The following is a 7277-nucleotide window of genomic DNA, read 5'->3' as shown; positions in this document are numbered from 1 at the left end:
TTTCTCCATCTTTTCTTCTTCCTCCATCTTTTCTTCTTCATATTTTTTCAGTCCATCGTATTTTTTCTCTACATAGCTCTTCATCTATTTTATTTCACCCTTCAATTTTTCTCCTTCATCTAAGTATTCATCAACCCCTTCACCCCCGTAAGTTCACTCCTCAATTCCACAACCTCCTTCACCACTCCATCAATTTTTTCACCCATCACCGTCTTAAGTTCACCACTCAACACCTCAACTTCTTTCACCACTTCATCCCTCAACACTTAAACTTCTTTCACCACTTCACCCCTCAACACCTTAACTTCTTTCACCACTCCATTTATTTTTCCTTCTACATCCCCCTTATGCCTCTCAAGTGTCTCTTCGACTCTCTCAAGTTTCTCTTCGACTCTTGATTGTCTTTTCATGATATCAAATTGGATTTTTTTGATATCAGCCAATTCAGACATCAAAATGTCAAATTTACTCTATTTTCCCTCACCGTCATCCCCCAATACAACCATGTTTTCTTTCTTCTCCTCTGCCTCCTCTACCTCCTTGCCAATAACCTTCAAAATTAAATTACAATATTAAGACATTTATTATATTCTTAATATTATTTAATTATATTTATTACCCTTTCTTGCTTCCTTGGACTATCCAACTTCTTCCCCCATGCACGGATGCGTGCCACTCCGATTCTTTCATAAGTCGGCACTGCCTCACAGCCCGACCAAAAATCGAACAGTGCAACCTGCATTTATAATAAAATTTATAATTTTTATATAATAATTATACTATCATTTTATATAAAAAACAAAAACGTTCTTCAACTCATTCAATCAATCTTGAATGGACATATTCAGCCCAATTGAATTCACCCTTCAAGCCTTCATCGCAAATGAGCTTCATATAGTCATTGTTCGTTGACGTATCACCCGTTGGACAAAGAAAGATCTCGACAAGGTACAATAGAACTCGAGCCTTCAGCTTATCCCCCCGTAAGATCCACTTTTGATTTCCTTTTCAAGTTCAGCATATGTCACCTTCTGCTTCAAACCATATTTGGAGGCAAGTGCTTTCCGGTTCTTACTCTTAGAGACTTCTACAACACTTTTGACTTCATTTCCTACCCCAAGACGGCTGCAACACATGGGATCCCCAGAGGAAATAAAAAATCACCATATTTAGCAATACATTGTTCGACATCAAATTTTGCCATCAAGGATCGACACAATTCCCTCCGAATAGGTCGATCCCTTACTCCTACCAACGATCCAAACCCTATTTCTCCCAGCACATTCAACTGAACCTTTTCCTTAAGGTGTTTAATTAATGAATTCACCCTTTTAATGTTGCACCTTGTCGACACTTCCTACATTTTTTAACAATATATAATGTTATAGTTCTTATATATTTTGTATCAACGTATTTACAAGTTTAATGAATACCTTCTTTTCATGTGCTTTCCTCCATTCTTTGTATTCTTCACTATCCATCTTTGACTGTGCGATGTAAGGTTCCTTATCAACATCACTCATCGAATTCCATATCTCCAACACATCATTTCTCACCTAATATTAAGCATAAACGTTTCTTAATCAATACATTAACGCTAAATAATACTCAATATCAATTTCAATTTACATACCGAACCGATGTGTTCGCCATCTTCCTTCATCCTTTGGCGTTCGGTCATATTGTTAACATTTAAAATTTGTAATCAATTTAAAGTTATTCAATACTTTAATCCAATTATCATTTCAGCAATAATAATAAAAAGACATTGATACTTACTAGAAGTACATATATCTACCCTTTGGTTGCTTTCGAGTCTCGGCCTCAATTTCAAAGTCATCTGCGCCACCAACAATTTTTCCACCCATTGACTCCATTTTTCCTTCATATATCAGTTTACGCAAATCAAATCAAATACTTGTTACATACACTTTATTCAATATACAAATATATATAAATACTCTTGTGTTAAAACGATTTTCTTCAAAAGAATTTGAATGGTCACTACAAAATGTGTCGGCACATTTATACAACCTAAAATATAATTTTCTACCTATAATATTATATACATGTATCCATATTTATTTTCTACCTATAATATTATATAATCGGTCCTAAATCCTTCTTGGTTTCGATTCGAAATCTCCAAACCAAACCTAAAAACCCTAATCCATATTTCCTTCAAACGAATTGAAACACTCAATACTCCAAGTATCGGCACATTTATAAAACCTATAATATCATTTTCTACCTATAATATTTAATAAAAGTATCAATATTTATATTTTACCTAGAATATCACTTTCTACCAGTAATCGGTCACAAATGCTTCTTTACTCCAAAACCACAAACAACATATAAAAACCATATTCTCGATTACTGTAATAATAAAAAAACTAGGGTTTCGAGAACGTACTTTTCGATTCGATTGTAGCAACAAACAAACAAACTTCGCTTTAGAAACACCTTCTGAAATGCAGCAACAATTATGCTTTGATTTCAAAAACTCGTCCGTTCTATCTATTTTTCAGATGATATTTAACCATGCGCTTTATAATTTCACCGGATATGTTATTTATATTTAATCGATACAACTACAAAAGTGTCGATACTTTCGATAGTATAATTAACTATTTATTTGAAAGTATCGATAATTTATTACGCGTACTTATTAAAGTATCGACACTTTAAATATATCCGATCGCTCTATACCGGTTTTGTCCTTTAGAGACCGGTTTTGTCACCTGTTATATCGTTTTGGATCGATACATTGTTATAAAGTATCGACACTTTAAGGGCGCTAAAACTGCTTCTCTTTTAAATTCACAAAGTGTCGATACTTATATTAAAGTATCAACACTTTCAATATATTCGGTCGCTCTATACTAGTTTTGTCCTTTAGAGACCGATTTTGTCATATTTTTACCTGTTATATCATTGTGGATAGATACATTGTTATAAAATATCGACACTTTATAGGCGTTAAAACTGTTTCTCTTTTAAATTCACAAAGTGTCGATACTTATATTAAAGTATCGACGCTTTCAATATATCTGATCGCTCTATACCGGTTTTGTCCTTTAGAGACCGATTTTGTCATATTTTTACCTGTTATATCATTGTGGATCGATACATTATTATAAAATATCGACACTTTATAGGCTCTAAAACTACTTCTCTTTTAAATTCACAAAGTGTCAATACTTATATTAAAGTATCGACACTTTCAATATAGCCGATATCGCTTTACCGGTTTTATCTTTTCGAGACCGGTTTTGTCATATTTTTACCTGTTATATTGATGTGGATCGATACAGTTTTATAAAGTATCGACATAAACCGACAAGCTAAGTTTACCGGTTGCCAATTTTTTTAATATTTCTTCATGATTTAGACCTACTGCATTATTATTACTCAACATTTCCGATAGCGCTAAACCGAATTTGTTAAATATCTTTTAATGTATCCGGTAACGCCGTATATTAGCCGTATATTAACCCGCCTTTCTTGAGAGAATACCATAAATGAAATCAAATAGAAGTTTTCAGCATTACTGAAGTCCTTAAAAGTAATGTGTTTGTTTCGGCATGGAGCAAATGTTGGGTCAATTATTGTCTAAATTCGGGATAACAGTTCACCTGCAAATTCTCTTTCCCTGCTTGTCTTCAATTATCAATTCATAATAAAAATTAACTTAAAAGATGATAACGTAAAACATGAGTTTCACTTAGGGTGCGTTTGGTTCATAGAATGTAGCATTACTTTCGGGAATAAGATTATCGTAATGTAACATTACCTGATACATTATTGGGAATGTTACATTACTGTGTTTAGTTTGTTTGGCATAAATGTATAATTACAATATTTGGTTGAAGGAATATGAGATTACTAGAACGTATATTTTACCAAATTATCTTTGTGCTATATTATGTGTTAACAAGTGAAATTCTAAATATTTAAATGAAAATATTTATATAAAAAATCATCGAAAATATATTACTTTATTATTTTAAATTTATATACTTTTTAATAAAATTTATATATAATTTTTTTAAAAAAATTAAAAGATAAATGGGTAGAATAAAAATTTATAAATAATATTATTTTTTACATTATTTATCTAAAAATATATTAAAAGTTTACATCAAGATTTAACTAAATAAACATATGAAAATTTTAATAGATGAACCATTTTACTCCTAAGAGAACAAAAGCTAAATTTTATAATTTAAGCTATTTTTAAATAAGAACAAAAGCTAAAATTTATATTTATTCTTTCAATAATTTCAACATTTTATTTTAAAATTTTTGGTTGAGGTTGTTATCATTATTATCCCCTAGAGTGATCTTCATTGTTATTTAAAAATTGTTCTGGTTTGTGATGTTGCAGAGTGGATTTGGAATTCCCAAAGATTAAAATTCAATTCGAAAATCTGACTGTTGAATCTTTTGTCTATGCTCGAAGTAGAGCATTAACAACCATTTCCAATTTTATTTTTAACATGGCCAAGGTAAAAATTAGTCCTTTTTTAAAAGCACATATAATGCTTCTATTTCTTATTTCTCGAAATGAGTTTTAATTATGTTGAAGTGGTACATCGTTTATTAATTTAATAAATGCATATTAACGCTACTATTGGGTCCTCCAAGCGGAAGTGTATAGATCCTTCGGATTCTCCTACTAAGCTCCATGCCCCGGTGTTCCTCTACAGCTAGGTCGGCTCGAAGTTGTCTGGCACGTTCCTGGGACTGCAAATGTAAGGAAATAGGAAAATATACTCGTTAAATATTTATTTAGCCAGAGTAACATGCACTACTTAAAATTTGGTACCAAAAAGAACAAATATTTTCACTTATGTTGAACTTTCATTCTGTCAAGTAATTTGGCTGAGATTAAACAACACTATTAAATTGGTTGACAAGGCCAGAACAACCAATCCAATCAGGATACATGGTAAAAGAATCCTAGCAATCACCAGATTATATTGAGGGTCCAACGCCCCAAAGGGAGAGGGAAGGAGGTGGGAAGCAGAAGAAAAAGCCGTAGGCCTCTGATCTGGCCAACCAAAGGGAATGTGCTGTTGATCTGCCTCACAAATCCAGACCGAAATGGATTGGCACAGTTTAAAAGAAAATAGGGGTGATATTAGTGGCCAAGTTCTCGTATCTCTTCAACTCAAATCTATCTGAAAATTATAAATGTCTTACAAAATTTTGCATCGCCCTTCTTCTCCTCTAACATATATCTTTAACTCAAATATCACACAATACTCTATAAATGGTACCTAATAGTATCTCAGAACTCCTAATATAGCATCAATAAATGAAGCTAGACTGCTAGTAAGAAGATTAATGTTGTAGTCATTGCAGCTATGCTAGTTTGATTTTAAATTTTTCTTTCAGGTGCTCATATTTGAAACCCTTTTCTAATACATTTTCGGATATAAATACGAGGATCTGACCCATTAAGTACTCCATATACTGAACATTGAACAGACATGTGTCAAATGCATGCTCATATCTGACACTTGCACACGAGTCGTGATTCATGAATAATATAGATGATTGCAAAGAAGAAAATTACCAGCTCGAGTTTTGTAGCATATTCATGTTGTATGTCTGACACAAACTCGACTGCATCGGTAGTTGGATTATTCCTCCTGATAGCCTGAAATCATAAGAAGCAATAACAGATCACTGACCGCCATACAGTTTGACCTCTGTACTAGGAAGGTCATAGTTTAAAAGAGCATGTTGAGAAAAGCAGCTTCAAAGACAAAAGTAACCTAGTGTTTAAGGACTTGAACTCATCTAGGTACCCAAAGTAGAATCTTGAATCCAAAAAAATTAAAATAACTTACACCCTGAAGCTCATTTTGGATGTCGGAAATAGCCCGCTTCACTTCGGATTTAACAGTACTGTATATCAGCTCCGAGATTCAAAGATTAAGCACTTCTTAAACTATGATTCAATAAATTAACCGGAGAATGGGTAATAATGGCCCATCTTCTTAAAAACCAAACAGAAGATGAATCAAATGTCATACGAAACCAAATTCTACCAACTTGGATCAATTTGGTCTTCAGGTTCTTAATTTCTCAGCCAGAAACAGACCAAATGTGTTTATATATTATCCAGAGTCCGGACTAAAACTGAACCGAACTCAACTACAACCGACTTGAAAGATTTTTAGGTTTCTCAGTTTATTCCAGGCAGTGATTAAAACTTCCACATACAACAACCAAATTCATATTACCCAAAATTCTCACTTCCACTGGTTCAACTTCTGGAAAATAACCTGTTGAGACTAAATCACTCCATTTTGCAGATTCTACTCGAGACTAAACCAAAAAAAAAAAGAGAAACATTATGACACCATTACAAAGAAATACTCCTTGTTCGCATTCAATATCAAACAAATCTTTCAAAAACATTTTATTCAGAAATAAGAAAAGGACTATAAAGTTAGTACCAAACTTGTAGGAGAATCCGAAGGATCTATACACTTCCGCTGGCCAGACCGTGTCAAACTAGATGAATCAAACGAAATAACCAAAACCGAAACCAAAGACCCATCAAAGCCCAGTCCAAGATCGAGTGCTAGAAAAGACAGAACTGAGAAGACAAAGATGGTGGAGTAACCTTTGAATAATAGAAACGCGTGGATTTAACAGTACGACTGGGGAGGAACAAAAACTACAAATAGGGAGAGAGAGCCGAACCTAACAACAAATTAACAGATAGAGATAGAGCACCACAGAAGAAGAAGTCCGTTGGAGCAGTAATGGAAACCTCTTTGCAACAACTCTCGCAAGAAATTTTGTTTCAGCCAGAAGTAAGCTAACGGGAGATGAGGGTTTTTTTAGCCAATAGAAGACGGGAATAAACAAATACATAAGGGAGACGTGAGATTAATATTCCAGTAAAACATAACACAAAAACCACTGTTGTATTTAATTTTTACTCTTATTTGCAATGTTTTTAAAATCGGATCGGACATTGAATCGGTGAAGGTACTAATTCATTGGTTCACTGGTTCAATTGGATTTAATCGCAGTTGAATCGGATTTTATATAAAATAATTTTTTTTTAATTTTACATAATATTCAAAGCAATATTAATATATATGTAACACTTTTTTTAAGTTTACAATATTAAAAGGTATAAAAATATAACTCATAACATGTATAAATAAAAAACTATAAAATTAAGTGAAACAAAATGATTCAAATCAACTACAACATAATATTTAAGGTAAAACATATTAAATAATAAA

The 7277-nt window shown here is 32.7% G+C and overlaps 1 long non-coding RNA gene across 4 annotated transcripts; it reads right to left on the bottom strand.

Annotated features, from left to right (window-relative positions):
- Positions 1-4554: 4554 nt before the first annotated feature.
- Positions 4555-6896, bottom strand: LOC120153252. Of its 4 annotated transcripts, none has more exons than XR_005518778.1 (5): positions 6724-6896; positions 6474-6531; positions 5862-6342; positions 5585-5668; positions 4555-4749 (listed from the first exon to the last, which is right to left on the bottom strand). It is a non-coding gene; the product is annotated as an uncharacterized LOC120153252 (long non-coding RNA). The 4 variants fall into 4 exon arrangements; XR_005518777.1 differs by having other exon boundaries at positions 6644-6732; XR_005518775.1 differs by having other exon boundaries at positions 4556-4749; positions 6474-6616.
- Positions 6897-7277: the final 381 nt, after the last annotated feature.

Source organism: Hibiscus syriacus, unplaced genomic scaffold (assembly GCF_006381635.1).
Source record: "Hibiscus syriacus cultivar Baekdansim isolate YM2019G1 unplaced genomic scaffold, ASM638163v2 tig00002840_pilon, whole genome shotgun sequence".
Classification (NCBI taxonomy): Eukaryota; Viridiplantae; Streptophyta; class Magnoliopsida; order Malvales; family Malvaceae; genus Hibiscus; species Hibiscus syriacus.
Note: the sequence above shows the minus strand (reverse complement) of the source record. Positions and strands in the feature narration are given on the sequence as shown.